Source organism: Amblyomma mixtum, chromosome 1 (genome assembly GCF_055824585.1).
Source record: "Amblyomma mixtum isolate Tamu chromosome 1, ASM5582458v1, whole genome shotgun sequence".
NCBI classification, from domain to species: Eukaryota; Metazoa; Arthropoda; class Arachnida; order Ixodida; family Ixodidae; genus Amblyomma; species Amblyomma mixtum.
Genome location: NC_143012.1, coordinates 156,668,378 through 156,680,469, shown reverse-complemented (window position 1 = coordinate 156,680,469; position 12,092 = coordinate 156,668,378). Strand labels below are relative to the sequence as shown.

Sequence of the window (12,092 nt, the reverse complement as noted above, 5' to 3'; positions counted from 1 at the left end):
TGTTGGGTTTTTTAGCCATGATAGTATATTACGTGGTTGCTATCGCGCTTCCTGTGTTAGATATCTTACAGTGATCTTTTCTACTGCCTGTGCGTGATTACATGGATGTTAGGGCGTGTTGGCCTACATAAAGGCGGGTTTGGTGCGAAATAAAATTCAGTTGGAAGTTGGCGCTGGTCCTGTCGTGTTTGTCTCTTTTGTCCACGTCTTTTGCGCCGTTTTCCCGTTGGCCCATAGGAATACGTGAAATCAACAGTTTTCAAACAGTTTTGTGATTTCGTAGTACACCTATGGTGTTGCCAGCTCGAGAAGTATAACCAAATTCATCCTGGAACAGTTCCTGAAAGTATGAAGCGTCATTTCGAAGGCGATGGATTTTTAAAACACCGTGAGCGTGTGCACTGGAGTCCACCCCAATTGCCGGTATGGGGCGGGAGCGCGGCCCACAGAAACACCTGTGAACAATGCATTTCAAAACATTTTTCTCGTCTCGCGGAGTACCTGTGGGGCACCCGGCCATTTGTTAACAGTTGGCAAGTGTTTCGAAGAAGTCTGGCACTGTATTTCGACCATACCTTCTTAAAGGGCCATGAGTTGGTTGTTCTTCATGCTGCAGATTTCTACCTCAGCAGCTAGTACAATAGCCTATGAAGAGCCTCTACTTTTGCGGGCGATCGAAGTAGCAATCGTTCCTTATACACGAGTGACTGGTGCCGTAAAAGTGATAACAGTGAAGTAGTTTTTCTTCGGTATAGATAGGGTCCGGTCACACTAGGCCGCTGCGCCGCAGATCGCCGGTTGCTGGGCTGGTCGGTATGCAGATGCCGTCGCTGACGCACCCGTCTGTCACGCTATAACGACGTCAGCCTCAGCAGGACCAACGACCTCGTATTGCAGTAGTATACAGAGTGAGCTTAGTGGGAACCAAAAGAGCCAGGCAGGGCGCTAGTTGGTGCATGACATTCTATAAAAAAAAAATTGGCTGTGGCCTAACTCACTTACGCCTGGATCTGGGTAGCGAGAGGTACGGTTAATCTTATTGTTTAGCTTGGTTATCTCTACGGTTACATCTTTATTGTTTAGCTTGGTAATTCTCAGTGTTTAGGTTTTGTTGTTACCTATCGTTAAGTTCTCGTTACATTTAAGACTAGACATTTTTAAAGTGTAACGCATTTATTTTCAAAGTCTTCATCTTGCTATTTCTCAATTGCCACAGACGGCCCGATGGTCGATGAAGTAGCAAGCAGCCGTCTCAATGGCTCCGACACAGTACTTTGAGGCCAAGGTTTTATCTTGATTTTTCTCTTCTTTTTTGTTTTATTCTTTGTTCTTGTTTAGTCTTGTTCTTGTTTTTGTTTGTTTCTCGTTCTTCCTCCGTCTCCTCGGCTCGCTGCCTCCTCTAGGTTTCGTTCCGACGACGAATCCTGGCTTCTTTCAGTGTCTCCGACTCACTTTCCATATCTCTCGACGAATCCCACCGAACCACCCCATGGGTTATGGGTGCTCGGCTGCTGACTCGAAAGACGCGGGTTCGATCCCGGCCGCGGCGGTTGAATTTCTATGGAGGCGAAATTCTAGAAGCTCGTGTGCTGTGCGATGTCAGTGCACGTTAAGAAACCCCAGGTGGTCGACATTTCCGGAGCCCTCCACTACGGCGTCTCTCATAGCCTGTGTCGCTTTAGGACATTAAACCCCATAAACCAAACCAAACCTTCTATATATACGATGCAACGCCGGCTCCTCCTCTGTTGTTGCAACGCGGTTCCACCAGCTCCTCCTCTGACGTCATGCCAGATGGCGCGGCGAGCGGCGCTGCCAGCTGCGGCGGTTGCTAGGCAACGGCCCAGCTCACGGTGTGACCACCAGCCGCAACGAGACGGCGAGAATACGGCCAATGTAGCTCTCGCTACAAAAAAAACTGAAATCTTATTGAAGTCTATTCTAGCCACGATGACATCCGCTACGTGCGTGCACCAGTGAAGATGTGCATTCAATTGGTGTCAGCGCATAGAACCGAGCGGCAAATCAAGCGACACGAGAAAAAAACACTGCACGACGCTGTCGCTTGTCGCTCGCCGCCGTCGCCTGACCTTTGTAAATATTTGTGAAGGGTGGTTCTCTGGGTTTAAATGAGTTTAGACTTTTCGTAAACAGGTCAAAGGGTCTTTCTGAATTCATGGAGAGGCCGAACATTCTCTCCTTTCTTCCTGTCAACATCTATTTTGAGCACAGCGTTTCAAACAAGGTCATGTACCAACTAGCCAATCAGAAAGTTTCACATCAAGAATACCAGTCCCGGATAAGTATCTTTAAAAACTCATTGTTTCCTAAAACAGTGCATGAATGGAATAAATAGCCAGAAGATGTCTTTAACCCCGCCATCTTCTTTTGGAAAGCTTTGCAGTCCCTTTTGTTGCATAACTTTTTCTTCAATGCGTTTTCTTGCTGTGAAATTCCTGAATGCACTTTTGATTTTACGATTGGATGTGTGTTCGTATCAGTCTGTAATTGATTGTTCTTACTTAAGAATACGTTTTGTTCTTTTTTTTTGTTATGCAGTGTGCCTTCTGTATAAGAATTTTATTGTTTTCCATCCTACGGGCTATGTGTTGCGATGTTCTTTGTGCCCCCCATGGGCTATCAGTATGTGAATTTGATTTTTAGGACGCATTACAGCGTCTTTACTCTCCCTAAGCGCCCGCTTGTTTTCAGGTTATGGTTTATGGAGATTTGACGTCCCAATGCGACTCGGGCTACGAGAGACGCCGTAGTGAAGGGCTCCGGAAATTTCGACCACCTGGGCTTCTTTAACGTGCGCTGACATCGCACAGTACACAGGTCTCTAGAATTTCGCCTCCATAAAATTCCACCGCCGCGACCGGGGTCGAACCCGCGTCCTTCGGGTCAGCAGTCGAGCGCCATAACCATTGAGCCACCGCGGCACCTTCGTTTTCAGATTAGAATGCGTTGTTTTTTCTTGCTTTGTTAAGAGTGTGCCGTCTGTATAACAACGGAAGTTTCCCCCTGTATGGGTAATGAGAGCGTGTGGTGGTTTTCAAGGAGGACTGAAGGTTGGAAATAATCGTGAGCATGCGCTCGAGCTGGACATTGACGTGAGCGTCAAGGCGATTCAATGTGCCCTTGAGCTGGGTGATGGCCTCCTCCGCATGCTGTGGAGGCGACGGTCAAGTTCAGATCTGTCGGCAAGACAATCTGAAAAGGCGCCTGCGAGAGGAGCGCATCAGAATGCCCGAGCAGTTACGGCAAGAACGGTGGCTCTGGCGCGCCGATTACGCCTGCTGGAAATAACCTTACTCCAGCACTAACACAGCAGAACGTATTTATTTATTTTTTCTGATGACTAAAGCTTTCACTGAGGGCATTTTTGTAGGGGTGGGTAAATTTCGTGTCCCGTTTCCCTCTCATACGGCTCTAATTACCCGCGGTGACTTTATTGCCCCCGATAATCTGTGGGGTTACCACCAGACCCTTCGGGGCGCTCGCCTACACCACGCCATTGCTCAGCAGGCTCATCTCACCCTACTCAACATCCCCGGCGTCCCCACTAGGGCGGGCACCTGCTCCCAGAGCGCCACAGCCCCTGACCTTTCTTACCGATCTGGTCCCATTTCTTCTAAGTGGTCGGCCAGTGAAGATACCCTCCTCAGTGACTGTTACATGATTTCCATCTCTCTCCCTCTTCGGACGCGGGAGGCGTTTCTTACCAATGGGGCCCGGAATAGGGGCTCCCTACTATTGTGAGGGGAAAGGGCTAATAGGGGCTCTCTGTAAAAATTTAGTAGACAGTAAATGTTTTTACTACCACCACCACCTGAACTCGCGCACTTCATCCGATGACTCTTCCCGGCCCCTGACATGAACTTACCGGACCCTCATTTTCTCATTTTTTTCTTTCTTTTAACGACTGACCCTCCGGGAGGTTGCCTGTAGCGACACGCATGGTTCGCACCGTCCGCGTGCGCAGAGAAGGAGTCATTAAAGTGGAAGCATGGGCAAGTTGGTACGACATTTTCCTGAATAACAGCATGAACTTGGACGAGGACTGATGGGAGACACATAGACAGCACCCGTCTACGTGTCTTCATTCGGTCCTCGCCCAAGTTCGCGCTGTTATTCAGGAAAGAGGCAAAGCCGGCAGGAGAGATTGAGAACGTTGTCGGACATCGGACTCGGCCGGACGCTGCCATCGCGGTTCCTCGAGCTCGCTTCAATAAATGTGAACGTGGTGGCCCCTTCTCGGCGTCCTCAACACCAGCATTTCTAAAACGGAACTGCCGCGGCATCGCTATTATTAAGTGATTGCATACGGCAACTCTTGCAGGGTTTTTCTGGAGTTTGGGGCTGCGCACACTACTACGCCCCTTCACGAGCTCATCAATGGTATTCATCTCAGCTTCCGCATGTAGTGTGTGAAAATGGGTCAAGCCAGCAAAGCGAGTGATAACACGCATGGCCTCTTTGCTCACTGTTCCCAAGCAGTCCGGGAACATATCTCTTATGATAATGCGTTGTAACTGAAATTGATAAATAAGTCGAGACTACAACACAGAGCATACTAGCGTTTTAGCTGTATTAAAGCAAACAGGACCTGTTTTTGGATGATTCGGCGAAATAGGTACAGCATACTAAGCGGTCTTCTGTCGCGCAGGTCGAACCCATGGTGCTCCACATCCAGAGCTGTCCAGATCGACACCTAGCACCCGCATCGACGAGGCTGTAGTCAGCAATTGGCCGCTCAAGGAGAGCGGTGTAGGTGTTAGCAAAAAAAGGAAGCGTCTACCCCGTCAGTTGTGATAGTCATAAAGTTTTTCTTTTCAATTGACAGTGCCAGGCCGATCTTCGTGCACCACTGAGAGGTGTTGTTCACAGCCGTCTTAAGGTCCACTACTTGGCAGCCAAGGTCCACGTGTACTGACCAAACAGTTACGCCACCTGCATACATCAAATAAAAGATATCCGGAAAGGTAGCCAGCTGCCACGCCAAAGGAAGGGCCTTGTTAAAGAATACTTGGGCCAGCACGGGTCCTTGAGGTACACACACTTTACGGTCAACTGGCCAACAAGTTCTTTGCCGATGTGTATGGCGATCGAACGGTCTTCCAAGAACGAGCCCACAAAGTTGCGCACTCAGGGAGGGAGATGAAGCCAGCGGAGATGAAGCCAGCGTACCATGGTCACAATCACTGAGTGGCTGACGTTGTCAGACGCCTTGTGAACGTCAATGGTTATAAGTGTGCGGATTTTGCAAGACCTGCCTCCGAGTAGCAGCATGCTTGATAGGTTGTCCAACCGGTCCTGAATTCCCAAGTGAGCGCCGAAGCCAATCTAGCGATACCGTTCCAGCCGCCATGAGAGCCGCATAGCTAGCATGTGTTCTAGTAACCTATATATTGTGGACGTAAGTGCTATCGGGCGAAGCTTGCTTAACTTGCTAAAATGCTTTCCGGCCTTAAAGATAGGCACCACCTCAGCGTGTTTTCACGAGGTTTAGACGTCTTCTGAGCTCCAAATTGTGTTGAGGGCCTCAATAAACCACTACAATGGCGGGCCTTCGATATTTTTGAAAATCTCTTATGTAAGAAGTACTTGAAACTGGGCTTGTTGGTGCATATTCGTGAAAGACATGAGAGCGCAAAACGGGGACACGGACGAGGAAGGGAACAGGACGAGCGCTGCACTTTCAACAGGATTTATTCAGGGAAGAACGTTTAAATAGCCTTTGCCCTTATCCATGCTCTTGATCGCAGACAATCGCCTCTCACAGATACGCATCAAGAAACAGCATTTCACTGTGGCGAAGAACAACTGACGTGTCACTAATACAACTATCACCTCGCTTCTTGATATAGAAGGCTTCCACAAGCTCACGTTCAGTCCTATCTCGGCTTTTCAATAGCACTTTGCAATCATATAGTCGAGGCTTGCAGGCTACACGCTTCTCTTTCGAGCAGGCTTGGCAGGCTTGGCTTTTCAAAACGCTACCGGTTTGAATGTGGACAATTTTTTGTCATTACTTGAGTTTTATCTCAAGGCCACTTTTATTGACTTTAATGACCAAACGTATCTACAAAAAAGGGGCATTTGTATTGGCTCGTGTGTCGCCCCGGTACTCTGTAATATGTTTTTATCTGAGATTGACCGCTCCTTGAGTGAAGAACTTGACACGGATTGTATAGTCCACGTTTTTAGGTATGTAGACGATTACCTGGTCCTTTTGGCAGATAACGATTTTACTTTTGACGAAGCAGTAGCTGATGTTTTAGGTACGTTTGGTCGGAATAGCATGGGTCTCACCTTCACACACGAACTGCCTAGCAGTAATAACAAATTACAGTTTTTAGATGTCACCCTAACCTTCCACCCTTCACACGTTTGCTGGCAGTACTGTCCACGCGCAAAGAAAGATTTGTTGCCTTTCCATTCGAACCATTCTAAGACCGTTAAGAGGGCTATCGCTTCCCAGTGCTTAGCTTCCGCACTAAAGAAGTCTTGCCACCATGCCATGCACGCAAGCTATGCTTCCCAGGTGTCCAGGCTTCAGAAAGCAGGCTTCCCGGCTTCCCTGGTTCTCTCCGTGGCGCAGACCTTGCTGAAAAAGCTGAAGGGCAGCAAGGAAAACAACCGACCTCAAGAAAAAAAGCAGGCAAGGCCGGAAGTTGTACCTTACGTACACCACACTTCTCATAACCTGAAGAAGGTGGCCAATAAGTATGGCGTCGATGTGGTATTTTCAGCGCCGCGAAAACTCGCCGGAATGTGTTCACGGATTGGAAGAACAAAAGTACAAGAGTGCACCATCAGACACCGAATGCCACATGTTGGCTGCAAGAAAGCAGTAGTCTATGAGTTCCCGCTTACATGCGGCAAAGTGTACGTTGGACAAACCGGCCGTTGTCTTAATGAGCGCCTGCTTGAACACAAGAATTCTTTAAACAAGAGAGGACATCTTCCAGACCACTGCCAAGCCTGCTCGAAAGAGAAGCGTGTAGCCTGCAAGCCTCGACTATATGATTGCAAAGTGCTATTGAAAAGCTGAGATAGGACTGAACGTGAGCTTGTGGAAACCTTCTATATCAAGAAGCGAGGTGATAGTTGTATTAGTGACACGTCAGTTGTTCTTCGCCACAGTGAAATGCTGTTTCTTGATGCGTATCTGTGAGAGGCGATTGTCTGCGATCAAGAGCATGGATAAGAGCAAAGGCTATCTAAACGTTCTTCCCTGAATAAATCCTGTTGAAAGTGCAGCGCTCGTCCTGTTCCCTTCCTCGTCCGTGTCCCCGCTTTGCGCTCTCATGTCTTTCTCTCTTATGTAAATCCATCCGGCCCAAAAGATTGGCGCTGTTTGTCTTGGTCTGTAGGCGTAGCGGGCTTTGTGTTTAAGTGATGTAAATATGTAAACACAAGGCAACACAAGTGAACGCAAAAACAAAAGAAACTGTATTGCATCTGAACTTCCAAAAAGCTGCGCAGTTTGGTCAAGGGCATAGTTTGCTCAGCCGCGCCATAAGAGGTGTCGGCTGGCTCACAGTTCCTGCGCGCTTGACGCGAACTGGAGGTCACGGACGGCGCCGGTAGTGGCAATGTCGCTTTGTCCCGTATGTGCTCCTATAGATCTATGGCTACAAGAAACTCAGTCATGGTTAACTGCGACTGCCTACATTCAAGGTCCTCTTTCCTTGGAGGCGAGCCTGCTTCTGAAGGAAGAGTATTCGAATAGGTGAACGGCGCTGGAGTTTGGTCGAAAGCCGGGAATAAAGTCCTGGTGACCTCTGAAGCGATTTGACTTGGCGTCTGTCCCGAAGCAAGACATGCGCACCTTACGTGGCCTTGACTCCGTTTGCCATTTTTCATGAGACGAATGGTGCGCCAGATTGATGCAGCCGTTGATAATAAGCCAAAAGATGCACATCAGTCCGACCATCGTTGGCGAGAAAAGCGCTCTTCATCACAGCGTGCCGCAGCTTTTAGCCGGAGTAATGTGTCTCGGCACTCCGACGAAGATGGGTCTCGAGTGACAGCCATTTTCGCTCGGCGACGGGATGCCCATAGCTGAAGAAGGTGCAGGTCGGGAGGCAGTCGGCTTTCCTCCGCTAAAACTTGAATAGGTTCACTGCGAAGCGATGCACAGAAAGCTTTCTGCTGATCCGATGGTGCTGATAGCAGGCAATTGTTGAGCGCCGTCCTGAACAAGTACCACTCTGTGACATGGCAGCAGAGCTTACGGCAACGCTGGGGATCGGGATCCAAACCGATAAGCAACGGATGGTGATCGCTGCCCAAACAGTCTAGTTCTCGGTCCCAAGAGAGAGTATGTGCACTACACCGCCATGTTAGATCTGGGTAGAAAGGAGGAGAATGGGGATGATCCCACCGATTGGTTGCGGTGCCTGGCGAGTTGAGAAGCACAAACTCTCCCTTTTAGAAGTGTCCAGAATTACATTTTCCCGCTCACTAGAGCACTAATAACCACAAGTTTCATGCGGGGCACTGAAATCAGCGCCATCCAAAATAAGACATCCCGGGTAGGTGCAGCGAAGGTGAGATTTCCATGCTAGCTGTAGATGAGGAGCTCTGCCACTGTAGAGATGTATGTAGCGCGACACAAGGATCACGTCAGTGGGGGGAAAGCGAGCTAGCACGGCCACAACTTCTTGCCAACTTTTGCACCAACACGCCAGTGGAGCAATCTGGGGGCAACAAGTGGCTACGTACACAGTGGCCTTTCCAGGCGTTCTGGAGCCAATACTTCAACGACTGTCTGGGATAGCTGGGCAGGAGTAGGCAGTAAAACCAAGGAGGAAAGGGGGTAGAGCATTGGCCCTATGTAGAGTAATGTCCACGCAGGAAGCTTAACAAAGAGCAGTCGATGACGTATCTCGCCTGCCTTGTTTACGAAACCCCGGCATTTTCATTGTAACCCATATCAGTGGCTCTTCAATGTTGAATCCATAGTTCGGAAACCGAAGGAAGGTTAGATTTCAACACCTTTGTCAGTTGCTGCAGTGGCCGCGTCACGACCTGGAGAAGCTCTACAGAAGTCCACTCAGCAAGCTGTGGTGTTGCACAAGGGGCAAGTTATATGTGCGCATGTGACTGTGTTACAGGAAATGGGTGAGCAGTATGGTAACTAGACAATTGGGTAAGTAAGGCCAGTTTTCGGGAAAGGCCTTTCACCTCCTTCTGAAAAACTGCAAACCGTTAATCTTACTCGGCAGTGTCATCTGATGGCTGCTTTTCGAGGGCCGATTTTTGGGGTGGATTAGCAAATCGTGCTTTGCTCTTCTTCAGTGCTTCAGTCTATGCTTCAGTCTCTGAATCAGGCCTTCATGTACAGTCTTTGTTAAAAATATAAAGCCCAACGGGTTTGCTTCCAATACGTGTGGCGAGGCTCTTTAGCACATTTGACGGTCCTCAGCTTGGGAGGGTTGAGGACTTAAATTCCTCCTGCCTGAATTACCAAGAGGAGCACCCTTGAAGAGTTTACGCTGTTTCTTTATCGCGCAGCGCTTCACTGGGCTGTCTTTGCCGTAATATTGTGATCGCAACTGCGACACAGTCCTAAGCGATGTTGCTGGGAATCAGCAGCCTCCATAGAGGTCTCTGCGGGATACCAGCAAGGTGCTCTTATGTGTCATGGCCGGAAGCAACGATGGCAGTAAAGCACTCCAGGTTTTTTGAAGCGGTGCTGCGGGATGCCCCCATAAAACGAGATGCGAGTCGGAGTAGATATAACCACTGCAGCGTGACAAGACACGTACCGTATTTGCCAAAAGTATCCGAGCAGCGGCGGTTTGTTTCTTAGCCGAGTAGCCAAGCACTCAAGGCATCCGTTGGTCTCTGAATTTCTCTAAATTGAGGTCAACACTTTTCCTCACGTTTTGACACCTTCCGTTCTTTAGGGGTGCCGTAAAGGATTCCTTATACGGTTGCGAAGCAAAAAACTGTTGCTGAGCTACTTTTGGCACAGAAGGTGCCGCGTACCAATGTTGCGTGTTTACACCCCCTTGTGTGTGGAACAAGCCGACGAAGAAACAAAATAATTGGCTGCGACACGACATAACGCTGAAGGTCTGAACCAGATGCCAGATAAGCTTGAGCAGACATGATTGTCGAAACAGAGGCAGGCACAGTCTTCCCTTCGGGGAGGTGCTCGACGTCGGTTAAAGAACGCTGCCAAACGGTGACACAGTTGGTGGGGGAGTGCATTGCGACGCCTTGAAATTCGTGCGTTGCAAGGCACTTTCCGAGGGTCACTTAAAGGAACCGGTGTGACTAAGTTGACACATCGAAGCATTCACGCGGTTGAACCACCACCTTTATAGCGGCAATAGGCTAGGTTGAGACGGAAGGTGGCCCCACTTCTGAGCGGTTCCTCTGAACGGTGCTTCACACTGTCCTGTCATTTCGGCAGAACGTTTGGTAAGAGACGTAATGCCTGGAGGATGAAGGCGTTTGATTCCATCCCTGGCTCGCTGCAGCTGCGGAGCTACCCCTGGCATCGGCGAAGGCCGCCACCTATGCGTAAGGCGAGTCCGCGTTCAGATGGGGCGAACCAGGGCACGCAGCAAAGCTGCAGCGATGGCTTTTCAGAATATCGCAAGCCAAGTGGATAAAATCGACGGAGGGCACTGGGAACACGTCCCATCCAGGTTGCACTTCCCCTTCACTCGCAGTTAGGAGATGCCAGTCTTTGACAGCAGGTACCTGGAAGGGGACCAACCGGAGGCTGGTTCCGTAGACTGTAGGGTAGTGATGGGTGTTGGTGGCTTGGGGCTTTATTGAAGCTGGAGGTGGCGGCGGGTGAGGGGTTGGTGATACTTGAAGCTTGTGCAGGGTTGAGGTGGAGGGGGTTGAATGTGAGCGTTCTGCACAACCTTCTGCCCAGGATTGCTTGTATCTGTCGCCAGCGGCTTTTTCCAATGTTGTACCTTCAACGCAAAATGGTGCACATAAGTCTACGTCAGTTGCAGTTTTACAACCCCCCTATCTGGAACACCCTAATGCGAGCCGGTATGCTCCTTGCCATCAGGTCTAAAATACTGCCACGGGAGGCATATTAGCTTCACTTTTGAAGCCGTTTATACGGTCCGACACCTTGATGCAAGTGGCATATCTCGTCAGACAACGTTGCTGTAATAATAATGGCGACCGAACGTCACTGCTACTCCACATTCCTTCTCTTGCGTCGACATCGATTCAACTGCTTCATTTAGCCTCAGTTAGGAGGATTGATCCAGAAATACTTTTCCCATCAATTTAGAAAGAGAAAACACTGTTTATTCTCACAGAAATTTACATCATTGGAAAGATGAAACTTTGTTCTATTCTTCTACATAATCGTCATCTTTTTCTACGCATTTTTCTAGACCGTGTTCTAGTTTCTTTATCCCAATGTCGTAGAACTCCGCCGCCAAGCCATTGAGGAATCGTTGCACCTCTTTGACTTCGTCGCTCCGGAAGCGTTGGCCACTGAAATGTTCCTTTAACTTCGGAAACAAGTGATAATCACTAGGCGCGAGGTCTGGACTGTACGGTGGGCGGGGCACGACAGTCCACCAAATGTTTGTCAAAAGTTCCTGGGTTTGACGGGAGACCTGAGGTCGGGCGTTGTCATGAAGCAGCATTACACCAGCTACCAGTCGTCCTCGCCGGCGGCTTTGGATAGCTCGCAGAGTTTTCTTAGTGTTGCTCAATACCTTACTTTATTGTTGTCCCACGTTCCATGAAATCGATCAGCAGTATCCCCTTACAATTCCAAAAAACACTGGCCATGACTTTGCCAGCAGAAGGAGTTTGAACCTCACTGCGACTGGTGATCATGGGTGACGCCAACAGACAACGGCCACCTCCTGGCCTTTAGCAGGCATGAGTTCCCCTCGATAAAGTTGCAGTTCATGCCACTCAGTGCATGTCTACTCCCATCATACCTTGTGCTACTTCCTACTACGTCTATGTATTGAGGGCATCTTCATTTTTCAAGTCTGTTTCGTGGCAGTGCTGGTTCCAGACGCTGCGAGTGAAATCGACTGGCACCCTAAAGCGCTCTACAGTAATTCTCTCGTTATCTGGCA

The 12,092-nt window shown here is 49.2% G+C and overlaps 1 long non-coding RNA gene across 1 annotated transcript; it reads left to right on the top strand.

The window, feature by feature from the left end:
• Window positions 1-240: 240 nt before the first annotated feature.
• On the top strand, window positions 241-4,845 carry LOC149369470 (uncharacterized). Its single transcript, XR_016285329.1, has 2 exons — window positions 241-1,285; window positions 4,670-4,845. It is a non-coding gene; the product is annotated as an uncharacterized LOC149369470 (long non-coding RNA).
• The last annotated feature ends 7,247 nt before the right edge of the window (window positions 4,846-12,092 follow it).